General features: G+C 41.0%; 1 pseudogene; it reads right to left on the bottom strand.

Annotated features, from left to right (window-relative positions):
- LOC138081784 (60S ribosome subunit biogenesis protein NIP7 homolog pseudogene) overlaps window positions 1-16,659 on the bottom strand; it is a 40,711-nt pseudogene extending 24,052 nt beyond the window's left edge.
- Between the last annotated feature and the right edge of the window lie 740 nt (window positions 16,660-17,399).

The raw sequence follows: 17,399 nt of genomic DNA, 5'->3' as shown, positions 1-17,399 counted from the left end.
CCCCTTTATTATCATTTTAGCCCTGTTATAGTTAAAAAGAAAAAATATCTATGAAGATATACTTTTGATTGAATAGTTTTAAATAATGTGAATTTTCCCATCTAACCATCCTCTTCTTTATGAGTGTGTTTCATCAAATTTTCTTGTAAATTTTCATGTGTTTCTTGTCTGCACCAGAGAGGTTAACCCACTTATATTATTTGAGAAAGTATTAATGAGGGGTAGGAGAACTGGGTGAAGAAAGTCAAAAAGAAAAAGAAGAAATTTAATGCTAAAAACCTATTTGAAATCACAGCTCAGTGGCCTATCTCGATGGATAGAAGATAAAATTATTGACAGTATTAAATAATATTAAGGAGAAAAAAATACAAAATGGTGTTTTTAAGACAAAGCAATAGACTATAACTGCAGAATGTTTATATGCACAGATAAGTTATTTTAAATAATAAAAAATGGTTTAATATTTTTAAAAAAATTGATAAAACCAGAAAGGATCAGTATTACAGATGCAAAGTTAATATTACAAATTTAGTCCTTCGATCCAACATTTCCTGAACTCCCTATTACATGTCACATGCTTTCTTAGCTGCTGGAGGTGCAAGAGGAATAAGATGCTCTGACCTCAGGAGGTGAGGGCTTCCCAAATGATGCTAGCTGTAAAGACCCTGCCTGCCAATGCAGGAGATGTGGAAGATGTGGGTTCAATCTCTGAGTTCAGGAAGATCCCCTGAAGAAAGGAATGGCAACCCACACCAGTATTCTTGCCTGGAGAATTCCATGGCCAGAGGAGCCTGGAGGGCTACAGTCCATGGGGTTGCACTGACTCGAACATGACTGACCCAACAGCACCCATGCACAGGATGTGACGATTTACTGGAGAAGACACAAGCAATCAGAATACAGTGTGATCTCTGTGATTGTGAAAGGACAGCAGTTGGAACTCTTTCATTGAAAGTGATTGAAAACATAATTCAAACTGGCTTACTCATCTCACATGCTAGTAAAGTAATGCTCAAAATTCTCCAAGCCAGACTTCAGCAATACGTGAACCGTGAACTCCCTGATGTTCAAGCTGGTTTTAGAAAAGGCAGAGGAACCAGAGATCAAATTGCCAACATCTGCTGGATCATGGAAAAAGCAAGAGATTTCCAGAAAAACATCTATTTCTGCTGTTTGACTATGCCGAAGCCTTTGACTGTGTGGATCACAAGAAACTGTGGAAAATTCTGAAAGAGATGGGAATACCAGAGCACCTAACCTGCCTCTTGAGAAATCTGTATGCAGGTCAGGAAGCAACAGTTAGAACTGGACATGGAACAACAGACTGGTTCCAAATAGGAAAAGGAGTACGTCAAGGCTGTATATTGTCACCCTGCTTATTTAACTTATATACAGAGTACATCATGAGAAACGCTGGACTGGAAGAAACACAAGGTGGAATCAAGATTGCTGGGAGAAATATCAATAACCTCAGATATGCAGATGACACCACCCTTATGGCAGAAAGTGAAGAGGAGTTAAAAAGCCTCTTGAGGAAAGTGAAAGAGGAGAGTGAAAAAGTTGGCTTAAAGCTCAACATTCAGAAAACGAAGATCATGGCATCTGGTCCCATCACTTCATGGGAAATAGGTGAGGAAACAGTAGAAACAGTGTCAGACTTTATTTTGGGGGGCTCCAAAATCACTGCAGATGGTGACGGCAGCCATGAAATTAAAAGATGCTTACTCCTTGGAAGAAAAGTTATGACCAACCTAGATAGTATATTAAAAAGCAGAGACATTACTTTGCTGACTAAGGTCCACCTAGTCAAGGCTATGGTTTTTCCTGTGGTCATGTATGGATGTGAGAGTTGGACTGTGAAGAAGGCTGAGCACCAAAGAACTGATGCATTTGAACTGTTGTGTTGGAGAAGATTCTTGAGAGTCCCTTGGACTGCAAGGAGATCCAACCAATCCATTCTGAAGGAGATAAACCCTGGGATTTCTTTGGAAGGAATGATGCTAAAGCTGAAGCTCCAGTACTTTGGCCACCTGATGCAAAGAGTTGACTCATTGGAAAAGACTCTGATGCTGGGAGGATTGGGGGCAGGAGGAGAAGGGGACGACCCAGGATGAGATGGCTGGATGGCATCGCGGACTCGATGGACATGAGTCTGAGTGAACTCCGGGAGATGGTGATGGACAGGGAGGCCTGGCGTGCTGTGATTCATGGGGTCGCAAAGAGTCGGACACGACTGAGTGACTGAACTGAACTAAGCAATAAAGAGAGTGAAGTCGCTCAGTTGCGTCCAACTCTTTGTGACCCCATGGACTGTAGCCTACCAGGCTCCTCTGTACATGGGATTTTCCAGGCAACAGTACTGGAGTGGATTGCTATTTCCTTCTCCAGGGGATCTTCCCGACCCAGAGATCGAGCCCGACTCTCCCACATCGTAGAGAGATGCTTTACCATCTGAGCCACCAGGGAAGTCAAGGAACTTAATTGGTTCACATAACCAAAATTGAAAGAGACAGAGTGGTCCATAGAGCTGACACGTAGCACATTCCAATTAGAGGTGAAGTGATGTCACCAGGACTGGCATGTGCTCCTCTCTTAATCCTCTTCTGCTGCTGCTGCTAAGTCACTTCAGTCGTGGGTGACTCTGTGTGACCCCATAGATGGCAGCCCACCAGGCTCTGCCATCCCTGGGATTCTCCAGACAAGAGCACGGGAGTGGGTTGCCATTTCCTTCTCCAATGTATGAAAGTGAAAAGTGAAAGTGGAGTCACTCAGTCGTGTCCGACTCTTCGCAACCCCATGGACTGCAGCCTACCAGGCTCCTCCATCCATGGGATTTCCCAGGCAAGAGTACTGGAATGGGGTGCCATTGCCTTCTCCGCTTAACCCTCTTCCACCCTGCATTCTTCCACCCTGCATTTGTTCTCAAGCTCTAGTGATGGCTCCTGGTGATTCCCAGTTCATGTTTTACTATGAATTCTTTAGGTAAAGTGGCTTTTTATTACCCAGTATTAATGAAAGAGTAAGATTTGTGAATTTAATAAGGTATCTGTATTTTGTCTTTCTCTCCTTCCCTATTGGTCCTGTACTCCTGCTTCCTGGGGTCATATTTCTGAGTAAACTTCATGTACATAACCCTTCATCTTAGGCTCTGGTTTGAAGAGACTCAGGCTATTAGCCCAGCACACATTGACCCTAACTGCCTCTGACCCTTTACAGTAGACTTCCAACTACTATGATTCCTTCTACTTCATAGTCATTGTCCTTTGGTCACAGGCAAACCTAAGGGCAGAAACCTAACAGCCAGGTTGGGCCACTAAGAATCTTCCCCAGGAGTTTGAAAATGGATTGAGAGAAAGTTGTTCCCTCGATGTGGCAAACTGTACCTAATGAAGCTTGGTGGTTTCCTTCCTTCCTGTGGTGTGCTGGAGCACACTTGCAAGAGCTGATAGTTAATTTTGTCCAGCAGCCTGTTGAGACCTGGAAATATGCCATGGTGAGCACATTTCATTATAAAAGTCAGCAGTTTTATAATCTGGCCTTTATTGTCCCACAGAGCCAGTTTACCATCACACTACTGCTTCCTTCCTTATGTTTTCTAACATTTGAGAAATATTCTTAAGGATCCAATTAGAGGTGAAGAAATACAAACCAAGCATCAGAGGTCAGGCAAAAGCAAGTAATCCCCAAACAAAGAATGATGATAACTTGTGTTGGGAAACACAATTTTCATCTGAGTGCTCTCCTAAAATGAAGACCCCTGGTCCACAGAGCAGCTCAACTTGATATTCTCACTCATTAGCAGGCTTAGAGCTAAACTGGCCTACAGAGACAACCCTTGGCCTGGCCTGGTTATTACCAGGAGACGCAGGGCAGGTGGCAACACAGGTCCACAAATTAACAAGCAACAAGAGAGACGGGCGACAATGCCGCCCACATTCTGAAGCTGCGACCTCAGCGTATGTGTCATTGGTCGATGTCACCAGTAAGATAAACCAGTCCTCCTCCTGTAAGGAATAACATGCCACAGGGATAAAACAAAGGATAAAACTGTTTCCTCCAGTATTGCTCCCTTCTGAGGAGGAAAGGAGAGAGGGGTCTGTTCCACAATAAGAAGGTGAGCAGCCGTGCTGCAGCTGTGGTTTCTGCAGTGAGGTCTGAGGAACAGAGGGAGCCACAGCTCACAAGAAGATGGAGCCTAGGATGGAGAGCACTGAAGCTTTAGGCTCTTGCTGACTCAGTTCCTTTGGGAGATCTGGCAGATAAACCTCCTAGTACGACACAGATAACAATATCTTGTTAATGTTGGCCACTACTTACTTATTAATGCCAGCCTGCTACTTCAAAGATTATGTTTTAAAATTTAGTCACCACCCACTAGTAAATATTTAGGCTTTTTTCAGTTCTCTACTCTAGCAAATACGGATAGACAGAGTTAAAGAAAAATTATCTGACACTTGTTAGAGCAGTAAGGACAAATTTATCAAGACACTTGCAATAGTGAAGACCTTGTGCTCAATTCTGAATACAGTAAGGACAAGTGGGGATTTATGGCTGATAAGCAGGGTGAGGGGTTGATGGATGGAAAAATTGCTAAGAGGAGACTTCAAGGGTAGGGGCATTCTTGCTAAACTCATCTAACAGATTTTTCCCTAAAGGCAGTTCAAGGGATTATACATCAAAGTTAGGGGGTACAGAATCTGATCAGACATCACAGATGATTAGATATCAAGGATGAGGCAATTCTTGCCAAACAAGGCTGGACAGGAAGTTGACCTGCCATGTCCTTGGCCATGGAAGGCCAGGGTCAAATCTTGGTTGAGAACAGGGTTCAGGGGAGCCTGACTGAAGCTTGATCAAAAAAGAGAGTATTTAGGAGACAGGGGAGAGAGAATTTTTTTATTAAAACAAATTCCCAATAATGGACTTCAGTCAAAATACATGAATTTTTATGATTCTTGTTACACATTATCAATGGCTCTTTGAAAGAATTACACTTACAACTACCTGCTCATTTCTCAAAATTTTTAACAGCATTTTCTTTGGATCAATTCTTAATATATGTAAATATCTAAAATTCTTCAATCATCCTGGAAAAAAAAAATCTATGGACAATCATCTCATTTTGTATTTTATTACTAAAATTTAATGTTTTTCCTTGTTAAACCTGCCTTTTGGAGTTGTGGTTGGCATCTCTATGACATCTCTATGACAGCAATCATGTTTTCTTTTTTTCTGAAGTACACACTGGAATTTATTTCAGATGAGATCGTTTCTACTTTCCAACCACTTATTCCATTAAATTCTTGCCTGGAGAATTCCAGGGAAGGGGGAGCCTGGTGGGCTGCCCTCTATGGGGTCGCACAGAGTCGGACACGACTGAAGTGACTTAGTAGCAGCAGCAGCAGCATTCCATTAAAACCTAGATCACTTCTACACACAAAGAATAGCCTCTTAGTATCAATATTTGCATGACTTTTTTCTCTCTGAGTCAATCAGGAACAAGGTAACTTCTCAGCCACAGTCCATTGTTCAAGGGGGTTTTCTGCCCACTTAATTAAACCATTCACTAAGTATTTACTCAGTCATGTTCTTCATTGAGCTCTCTTCCATATGCCTTACATGTAAATCACCTTGAAGCAACATAGAGGATGCAGGTTTAGTAAGAGTTCTTAGTATCTTTATAGGATATAACGTCTTTGAATCTTCTCTGTTAGAAAATACAGTTGGGTGCACTAATGACCATGCATTCTACCTACACAGACAAAACCAGCATTCCATTAGAGGGTTCCACTGGGAAGTTCTGCAGGATGGAAGAACAAGGTACCCTGTGCTTTTACTGAAATACCTCCGCATTATCTCCTCACAGCTGAGAACTACTGACTGGGACAAAGGACATGTGACTCATCGAAAAAGCTAATGACAGTAGGTTACATTTATTGAACCCTGTCAATATACTGTGCTGTTTTAAGTCCTTTTCAATGAATTCAGTTCAAAATTAAATCAGTTAATGACCTCTAAACCTATGAAATTAGGGTCATTAGTATCCCACTGTACAATTATGGAAACTGAGGAACCAAGTGATTCAAAATATTGCCCATAGTCACATAACAAGAGGCAAAATTGAGATTCAAGCCAGGCCTGATTCCAGACATCAAGCTCTTGGATGTCCAACTCAACAGATAATTTTCCTCAGTGATACTAATATATATGTTCATTGACTTTATTTAGACCTTTAAAAACAAATTCATGAATTCATCCCAATTGGTTCAGGTACTTCCACTAGTTTAGAATCCAATGTCTAAAATTTTTTGTTTGAGAAACTCTAAACGCTTTAATTGGAGAAGGCAATGGCACCCCAATCCAGTCCTCTTGCCCAGAAAATCCTATGGATGGAGGAGCCTCGTGGGCTGCAGTCCATGGGGTCGTGAAGAGTCAGACACAACTGAGTGACTCCACTTTCACTTTTCACCTTCGTGCATTGGAGAAGGAAATGGCAACCCACTCCAGTGTTCTTGCCTGGAGAATTCCAGGGATGGCAGAGCCTGGTGGGCTGCCGTCTATGGGGTCACACAGAGTCAGACACGACTGAAGTGACTTAGCAGCAGCAGCAGCAGCAAACGCTTTAATTCTTTAAGCTTCAAATTTATCTTAGGATTTGTTTACAAATTCAGCCATACATTTTGTAATTCTTAGATGTCAGGAAAATCCAGTCAGCTGTTCCTAGACTGAAGCACTCTCATTTGCTATGATGCTCTAACATAGCAGCCCTGCCATCCCTTTTTCATGTAATTCTTGGGCATTCCTCAATATCTTTATATGTTTTTCTTAAGATGCATTGACTAGAGCCACAAAAAGTATTATAGACTTATACATTAAAGGGATTTGTTGAAATGCAGGGGAGCTTTATTTTGTTTTTTCTGTGTCTTTGATGATGAATCTTCTTGACCTTCTTGGCAATGGGGATGCATTTTAGCTCTTCTTGGAAATCCCTGTCTCCAAGGTCATAATGAAACATGTAGAATTGTGGTGCAGCAGAAAGAACTCTAGCCTCTAGGTAGGCAGCTCACATCCAACTTCTTGCTTTGATCATTTGTAGAAGTGTAATTGGGGGAACTAGGTACAGTTGACCCTCGAACTGTGCAGTGGATTGGGGTGCCAACCCCCCAGGCACTCAGAAATTGATGAAAAATTTATAGCCACCCTGCCCTCCCCATCCTCCATTCAGTTGTCTCTGTGGTTCTGCATAAGCAGATTCGCCACCCTCAGGTTGTATAGTCCTGTGTATCTACTATGGGGAAAAAAAAAATCTGTATAAGCGGACCCACACAGTTCTAACTCATGTTGTCCAAGGGTGGTGGTTGTTCAGTCACTCAGTCATATCTGACTCTGTGACCTGCAGCACACCAGGCTTCCCTGTCCTTCACTATCTCCCGGAGTTTGTTCAACCTCATGTCCATTGAGTCGATGATGCCATCCAACCATCTCATCCTGTTATTCTCTTCTCTTCATGTCCTCAGTCTTTCCCAGGGTCCAAGCATCGGTTCTTCACATCAGGTGGCCAAAGTATTGGAGCTTCAGCTTTAGCATCAGTCCTTCCAATGAATATTCAAGGTTGATTTCCTTTAGATTGACTGGTTTGATCTCCTTGCTATCCAAGGAACTCTCAAGAGTCTTCTCCAGCACCACAGTTTGAAAGCATCAGTTCTTCAGTGCTCAACCTTCTTTATGGTTCAACTCTTGCATCTATACATGCCTACAAGAAAAATCATAGCTTTGACTAGACAAGCGTTTGTTGGCAAAGTGATGTCTCTGCTTTTTAAAACACTGTCTAGGTTTGTCATAACTTTTCTTCGAAGGAGCAAACTTCTTTTAATTTCATGGCTGCAGTCACCATCCACAGTGATTTTGTCAATCTGCCCATTTAACTAGGATCTTACATGTGCGCTTAGTCACTCAGTCACGTCAGACTCTGTGACCGCATGGACTGTAGCCCGCCAGGCTCCTCTGTCCATGGAATTTTCCAGGCAAGAATACTGGAGTGGGTTTCCATTTCCTTCTCCAGGAGATCTTCGTGACCCAGGGATTGAACCATGTCTTTTGTGTCTCCTACCTTGGCAGGTGGATTCTTTACCACTTCACCACCTGGGAAGTCCTGTTCAAGGTGCTGCTGCTGCTAAGTCACTTCAGTCATGCCCGACTCTGTGCGACCCCAGAGATGGCAGCCCAGAGCTGTATTATAATCTCAACTTCCTTTCTCATGAAATGGGACAATTGAGGAGCAACTTTATTATGGTGATTAAGAGCACATATATTAGAGCCAAACCACCTGGTTCAAAACCTAGACCGGTTCCCTGTGAGCATGACCTTGGGCAACGTACTCCACCCTCCTGTGTCTTAGTTTTCTCATATGGAAATGAAAATGATAACAGTCATACCTACTTTCAAGCATCAAATGGTTATCACAAACATCAGATATATGTAAACAGCTTTCATCCTAGAACATCACCTAGGCCAATATATGCTAGTTACTGTTAATCACAGAATATTTTAAGGATTAAGTAGGAATAGGTAATGCCTGAACTGTTAGCAAGCACCTAGACACTATTTCATTCCTGTCCTCGGCTGCATTGAGCACTTACCACATGCAAGGTATCATAGGAGGCTGCATGCCGACTAGCAAAAAAAATCAACAAGTCACTGTCCTCGCTAATCATGTTCCATGAGAAAATGAAACAATACATGATAAAATGAAAACTAGCATTTATTGGAAACCTACTATTGTGCTGGCCATCCTCTAGGCCAGGGAAGTCTTAAAGACTAGTCGCTGTCCTCACAGAGCTCTCAATCTAGGATAACAAAGAGCATGTTATTTTCATTAAAACAGAGCTCAAACCTTTGCATTTAAAAAGTGATCACAGGTCTGAGGAGACTTGTGATGTCACAAGACTTGGATCTGTCTGCCTCCAAAGTCCCAGGCTCTTTCCAGGATCCTGTTTAAAACTGCTGACAAACAGATAATTTCTCCAAAAAGTGACTCGTACCAGGACAAGACCTATGCATGAGTTGGCAATTTAATGTTGCCAAATGGATTCTTTCTCTGATCACAGACCCCAGACATTCGTATGGCGAACGTCTTTGCTCAGGCAAAGGATTGCCTCACCCAAGCATATCTGCACCTGGCACTGACCCAAGCTGCTTTGTATGCTAAAGCTAACTTTGAAACTACATGTTTAAGATAAGCATCTCATTAAATTGAAAAGTAAAATAATAACTATTGTGACTGCTTCCTTATGCTAAAAATCTTAACAACTCTAGGCAAACTAAAAACAGCCAAAGTTGTCTTCTAATAAAAACTAAGCTGTTGAGTTAATGAAGTGAAAAGCAAATAACAATTAAATTAACAAGTAAAAAGTCCAACCACCTCTAAAATTTGTACATGTAACTTCAGGAAAAAAAAAAATTGAAGACCTGACTTGTGATCATTGTTTTCTCTTTCAGGAGTTGTTACAAATATTTTGTTGCGTGAAGTCTTCCCTTAAATTTGTGCTAGTCTGCAGCACGCTGAACAAACATTATTTTAAAAGAAGAAAGCTGTTTAAGTTGCTCTATTTTAATAGACAACCATGAGTTCATTAATGTAAAGTTTTCAATCAGATGGCCCTAAAAGGGAGTTTCCCTTATAGAAAGCCCCCCTGATTCACAATTCAGGAGAAGGACTTCACACAGTTTCTAAACTTGAGCAACTCTTAGACAAGAAAGAGGGAAATTAAGATGTGAAAACTTATTTTGCATAAAACTCAACTAGAAAGCAGTGTAAAGTCCTGTCATAGAATGATTTTATTTAGGTAAACAGAGACGTATGGAAGAAAAGGGATTCTATAGCTACGTGGAAACAATAATGGGGAGTAAAGCGCTTTAAAAGCATTGCTGCCTGGACTCTAATATACATACATCTGAAGCACCTAGGGAATCTTGTTAAAATGCAAATTTTGTTAAAATGCAAGGTCTGAGGTGGAGTCTGAGATTCAGCGCCTCTCTCAAACTCCTCAGGTGTTGCCATCCATCCTGATCACCCAAGCACACTTCGACCCGCAACGTGTACAGAATCTGCTTATTGTAAAGGCCATATCCTCTGTTAAGTTTAAACAGAATCTTATAAATTAATCTGAAAAGTTCAGTGTGTGTGTGCTCAGTTGTGCATGACTCTTTGCGACCCCATGGACTATAGCCCTGCTGGGCCTTCTGTCCATGGGATTATCCAGGCAAGAATACTGGAGTGAGATGCCATTTACTCCAGGGGGTCTTCCCAACGCTGGAATCGAACCCTCATCTCTTGCGTCTCCTGAATTGGCAAGTGGATTCTTTATCACTGTGCCGCCTGGGAAGCTAGGAGTTCAGGTACCTGTACAGATAAAAAGTTAGGAAGTAACCATTTATTCAGTCACCATTATTGAGTTTTCTACATCCCAGGTCTTACGGTTGTTGTTGTTCAGTCACTAAATCGTGTCCAACTCTTTTGCAACCCCAGGGACTATAGCCCACCAGGCTCCTCTGTCCATAGGATTTTTCAGGCAAGAATACTGGAGTGGGTTGCCATTTCCTACTGCAGGGAATTTTCCCGACCCAAGGATCAAACACACATCTCACCCATTGAAGGCAGATTCTTTAACACGGAGCCACCTGGGAAGCCCCAGCCCTTAGGGCAGGTCCTGGGAATTCAACAGTAACTAAATCAAGTGCCTTTAAATGTATTTCAGGAGACTGAATACAAAAGCAGATATAAGCATCCAGTCATCCTTATTAAGTCAGACATTAAAGAGATAGCAAAATTGTAAAATAATGCCACTTTTCTCACCAAATGTTGCTTTGCTTGGAAAATATACTTATTTTACATAAATGTTATTTATGTTACTGTGTAATAGGTTCATTTTTTAAATAAATAAATATGTTCTTAAATTTTTAAGGGTCTTTGATAAATCTACTTTTGACTGTTCCCCAGAAAGAACAAAAGGAATGTGGATTAAAAGACTTTTCATCAATCAATAAATAAATGACCTTTCATAATTCACAAGTCAAAATGAATCTGTCCTGGTCCTTGTGTTAACTTTTTGTTGACATAATATTTTTAGGAATCCTGCCAGATTGTTTAGATGTCAGATGTTGAAAATAACTGGCAGTTTAATGCCATGAACTAGGATTGCTCTGTTTTGTATGAACTAGTAATATAAATTGCAAGGTGTTTGTATGCATGGCACAGTTTACTAGCAACTACATTATGGCAAGTTTGATAGATCATATCCATTAAAATTAAAGGAAATAAGTATAGTTATGTGGCAAGAAAATTTTTTACCTTAGTTTGGATTAATATGTGCAAGTGCTCCAGATTAAAGTCCTAGCTTCTGCCTCAAATTTCTCTGTACAGTATAAACAATAGGAAGGCTTGTACTCATCAAAGGCTTCGCTGTTCTTTCATAAGCATCAGGTACTATGGCTGCTGCACGTTAAATGGCAAAATAGAACCACCAAGTAGGTTTTCAAATTCCATCAGGTTGAACATGTTAGAACGATGACCTACTCAAACTCCTTCTGTTCTATCACAAGCAGCCAAAACTGGATGACTCTAAGCAAGAAGAGAATGGGCGGGTAAAGGGGCCATGTCTGAGGAGTGTAGAGGCAAATAGCATGGGAACCAAGGGCAAGTCTTTGCTCACCAGGTTTCACCTCTTCAAAAGCTGCCAGCAGGTGGCAGCATTCGTCACAGCTGGTTGGATTGTTCGAATTAAAGCGGTTTCCCAAAGGGAACCTGTGCTGCTGCATTAGATTTAGAGGGGCAGGGTGGTAATAAGGATAAAGTGACAGCAGTCTGTTTAGACTAAACAGGCTTGAGGACAATACGATAACGTAATTTTGTACTCAAAAGTGAAACAAACGTGGTGTCATAGATTTTTTTTTTTAATTAGTTGACTCATTTATTCTCAGCTGCTCTGGGTCTTCATTGCTTCCCGCAAGCTTTCTCGAGTTGCGGGGAGTGAGGACTACTCTTTGTTGCGGTGCGTGTGCTTCTCGTTTCAGCGGCCTCTCTTGTTGAGGAGCAACAAGGCTCTAGGCGCCAGGGCTTTAGTGGCTGCAGCCCACGGGCTCAGTAGTTGCGGTTCACTGGCTCTAGGCACGCAGGCTCGATAGTTGTGGCCGGCCCATGGGTTTTGTTGCTCTGTGGCCTGTGGCATCTTCCCCGACCAGGGATCAATCGCATGTCCCCTGCATTGGCAGGTGGATTCTTTACTGCTGAGCCACCAAGGAAGCTCTCCTTTTTTTTTTTTTAACTGAAGTATAGTTGATTTACAATGTTGCAGGTGTATAGCAAACTGATTAATTTATAAGTATATATATGTCAGATTATTTTCCCTTATAGGTTATTACAAGATAGTCAATATAGTTCCCTGTGCTATAGTGGAGAAGGCAACGGCACCCCACTCCAGTACTCTTGCCTGGAAAATCCCATGGACAGAGGAGCCTGGTGGGCTGCAGTCCGTGGAGTCGCGAAGAGTCGAACATGACTGAGTGACTTCCCTTTCACTTTTCACTTTCATGCATTGGAAAAGGAAATGGCAACCCACTCCAGTGTTCTAGCCTGGAGAATCCCAGGGATGGGGGAGCCTGGTGGGCTGCCGTCTATGGGGTCGCACAGAGTCGGACACGACTAAAGCGACTTAGCAGCAGCAGCAGCAGCGCTATAGAGTTGGTCCTTATATATCTAGTTCATACATGTGTGTGTGTGATAAATCACTTAGTTGTGTCCGACTCTTTGCAACCTCATGGACTGTAGCCTGCCAGGCTCCTCTGCCCATGCAATTTCCCAGGCAAGAATACTGTAGTCGTTGCCATTTCCTTCTCCAGGGGATTTTCCCCACCCAGGGACTGAACCTGGGTCTCCTGTATGGCAGGTGGATTCTTTACCATCTGAGCCACCAGAGAAAGCCAGTTTATATATAGTAGTGTGTATATGTGAAGAAGGAAATGGCAACCCACTCCAGTGTTCTTGGCTGGAGAATCCCAGGGACGGTGGAGCCCGATGGGCTGCCATCTGTGGGGTCGCACAGAGTTGGACACGAGTGAAGCTACTTAGCAGGAGCAGCAGCAGCAGTGTGTATATGTTCGGAGAAGGCAATGGCACCCCACTCCAGTACTCTTGCCTGGAAAATCTCATGGATGAAGGAGCCTGATGGGCTGCAGTCCATGGGGTCGCAAAGAGTCGGACACGACTGAGCGACTTCCCTTTCACTTTTCATTTTCATACATTGGAGAAGGAAATGGCAACCCACTCCAGTGTTCTTGCCTGGAGAATCCCAGGGACGGGGTTGCCTGGTGGGCTGCCGTCTATGGGGTTGCACAGAGTCAGACACTACTGAAGCAACTTGGCAGCAGCAGCAGCAGTGTGTATATGTTAATCCCAGATTCCCAATTTATCCCTACCCTCCACTGTCCCGTTGGTAGCCAAAAGTTTGTTTTCTATGTCTGTGAGCCTATTTGTTTTGTAAGTTCATTCGTGTCTTTTTTTTTAGATTCCACATATAAATGATATGTGGAAAGATTCTTATCTTTCATAGGGTGTTCTTTTAGCAAAAATCTTGGCTAGTGGGAATAAACAGAAGTTGTTGCAATTTTCAAAGGAAAGGAAGAGGGACCCAGGTAGAGAATAGATTTCAATTGAAAGACATATGACTAAAGCGTAGTTCCAGAACTGTCTCCATGAACAATTTGTTTCACACATTATATTTGTAGAGGTTTCCCTTTGTGCCAAGCACAAAGTGAAAAACCTAAATATTAATTTCCTTTTCCTAATTTAGTCTCACTACCACAGGAGATTTACTCCAGAACACCATTCCTTCACCAGCCTTTAGGAGCTCTATTTTTGCTTCTCATGCTATTCCCATAGGAAAATCATTACAAATATAATGACCATGAACGTCTGGGAAACAGTAGCAGACAAACCTGGAAGACAGTCAGTAATGAAGTGCTTCTTGCTGAGCATGGTTTCAAGCCAACAATAACTCTACAGAACAATCACATTTATAATAATCATAAATGTAATTATACTAGTTGCCACAGCCCCAGATCAATGTTCAATTTTAAAGGTTTCTCTTATCATTAATTGGCCTCTTATGCTTCTATACAGAAAGATATTCACCATATGTATCCTTGCTTTAATTTCTGAACAGAGTAACTTAGAAAAGAGAAATTCTTTCTCAGCTTAAAAAAGAGACCTGTGTTTATCTTGTTGAGATACACAATTAAGACTTGAGGACATGTAGATTAGGGCCCTACTATTCTTCCCCTTATCATCTACCTTACCATCTATGTGTAATATTTTTATTCTAATAAAATAGACATCAAAACTTTAAAGACTAAAATTTATTCTGGGTTAATGTCTCCCTTTTTTGCAACCTATGAATCCTTCATCTAGAGTGAACTAAAAATGAACAAACAAGTGAATCATTCATGGTTTGTAATGACTCAGAATTCTGAAGAATAGACAGGTTAATTACTATATATTACTTCCCAGAACAAAAATGTGCAAGTTTGTGACCCAAATGGCTTTATAAAAATCCACTAAATTCTACTGACACTAAGGTTTCAAAAGGGAACTTTTGAGCTAGAGGGGAAATGTAGAGATAATGCAATCCAACATTTTTACATGGCAGATGAGACATTTTAAAAAGTGTAATCAAGAATATTTATATTTTTAAATTTGAAGAATGTAATTTTGGAGTAGTCATGACTATATATATGTATGTATATATATGAAATTAAAGTAATTAGTTTTGAAGCCTTCCTTCTTTTAGGACAAAAAGCCTTTGTTGCTAACCATGTAAACTATGAATTCCAAGTAGCCATGTGTTTCATTACATGAAATGGCTGTTTCATGAGATCCTATCTGGCTCAACCTGGCATACATTTAACAATAACAAGCTTACAAAGAGATAATACTAACATCAATGTACCTATGTAGTTTGAAAAGAGAATAAAATGCTTAAAGTGGTACAAGTATTTGGAAAAGCAAGGAGAAAAATATGGAAATAGAATAATACATGTTTGTGGCAACAGAAGTGCAAGTAGAACCCTCCTATGTCACTTATTAGAAATTAAGTACTGATTCTAGTTATTAGATATTCAGTATTAAAGATAGGAATGGCATTTTTCACATAATCAGAACAAATAATTCTAAAATTAGTATGAAAGCACAAAAGACCACAGATAGCCAGAACAATCTTGAGAAAGAAGAACAAAGTTGGAGGTACCATGCTCCCTGATTTCAAACTATACTACATCAGTATGATACTGACGCAAAACCAGACACATGGATCAAAGGAACAGAATACAGAGCCCAGAAAAGAACCCACACTTATATGGACAACTGATCTATGACAAAGGAGGCAAGGATGTACCGTGGGGAAAAGACAGCCTATTCAGTTAACAGTATTAGGGAAACTGGACAGCCACACACAAGAAAATCAAACTAGATTATATACACTATATACAAAAATAAACTAAAATGGATTAAAAACTTAAATGAAAGCCTTGAAACCATATAAGAAAACCTATAAGAAAACATTAGCAGTATGCCCTTTGACATCACTCTTCACAATATGTTTTTGGATCTGGATCCTCAGGAAAGGGCTTCCCTGGTAACTCAGCTAATAAAAAATCTGCCTGCAATGCTGGAGACCCTGGTTTGATTCCTGGGTTGGGAAGTTCCCCTAGAGAAGGTAATTGTTACCCAACCCAGTACTCTTGGGCTTCCTTGGTGGCTCAGACAGTAGACAATCTGCCTGGAATGCAGGAGACACAGGTTGGATCCCTGGGTCAGGAAGATCCCCTGGAGAAGGAAATGGCAACAACTACAATATTCTTGCCTGGGAAATCCCATGGACAGAGGAGTCTGGTGAGCTACAGTCCATGGGGTCGCAAAGAGTCAGACACGACATAGCGACTAGGCTGCTAGGGATGTAATGCATAACATGATAAATATGATTAACACTGCTGTATGTTACATATGAATGTTGTTAGGAGAATAAATCCGAAGAGTTCTCATCACAAGAAAAATTTTTCCTTTTATTTTGTATCCATAAAAGCGGATACATGTTCACTGAATGTATCATGGTAATCATTTCATGATGTATGTAAGACAAACCATTATGCTGTACACCTTAAACTTATCCAGTGCTGTATATCAATTATATCTCAATAAAACTAGAAGGAAAAAATAAATTAGAGGGAAAAAAAGTACTTGTGTGTTTTGTGGGTCACCAGAAGGAAGTTGAAGAGAGAATTTTTCTGGACTTTAAGAGGCAATTTCAATTTGCCTAATATGCTTCTTCCCAACTTTCCATTAACATACCCATGAATATAGTTGATTTTGTTTATAAACTCCAAGGAGTTCTGTAAACACAGATGATCTTATTTCCCCCAAACAAGGGGTGCAATTTTTCCCTAAAGATAGTGAAGGGAGATGGGTTCCACTAGATAGCAAACTCACCCTCTGAACCCAAACCAAACATTCCTGAAGGGGATGGGGGTGTACTTCTGCTTCATACTCAAGCTAACTCCACCTCTCTTCAAAATATAGTAGCAGAACATGTGCCCATTCCTCACACCCATCAACGCAGAGTTGTCTGACACCTTCCTGCACAGGCTAGACCACAGTGAGAGAGCGGACCCCAAAGTGAGATACAAAACTACACATATTTCAGATAAAATGTATTTGTATGTTTTAAGGTATAATGTCTGTAAAAGGGCAATTAGCATTTTCACATTATTAGTTAGCTTTTTCTCTTTAAAGATACAGGACTTTCACCTTAGCATTCCCTAGTAACTATTTTGCTGGGTTACCAAAAAAAAAAAAAAAAAGACTTGGAGTAATAACAGCTTCAACCCAACATAGAATTTTATGGTAAGACAATAAACAGGTTTGTAAGTCAGTCACATCATAAGATTTTACATCCAAAAATGCAAAGTTCTGAACCTGGGGGAAAAGGAGGAGAGAGAATGGTAAAAGGAGCAAGATTATATTTATATATATTGTCCTATAGCTAATAAATTGAATGCAAAAGCACAAAGAACCCTGGAAATCAAAATTGGATGTATTTCTAAAAATAGAGATAAATGTTAAACTAGCTCCGTGAGCCCCAGTTTCATGAACAAAGACTGAATTTGGGGTTGGGGACTGGAGCTAAAAAAGAGAAGTTCTGCTTTCCCAAGCTCCTTTCAGCACGTCCCACAAGTGGGATAGAAAGTGAGTTTAAATTTTAGCCACAAACTCAAAGGTATCAGAAATCCAACCTGCTTTATTTTTATGCAAATCAACTTCATATTTATTCCCATTCCACCAGGAGCCAGGT

Source organism: Capricornis sumatraensis, chromosome 7 (genome assembly GCF_032405125.1).
Source record: "Capricornis sumatraensis isolate serow.1 chromosome 7, serow.2, whole genome shotgun sequence".
NCBI lineage: Eukaryota > Metazoa > Chordata > Mammalia > Artiodactyla > Bovidae > Capricornis > Capricornis sumatraensis.
Note: the sequence above shows the minus strand (reverse complement) of the source record. Positions and strands in the feature narration are given on the sequence as shown.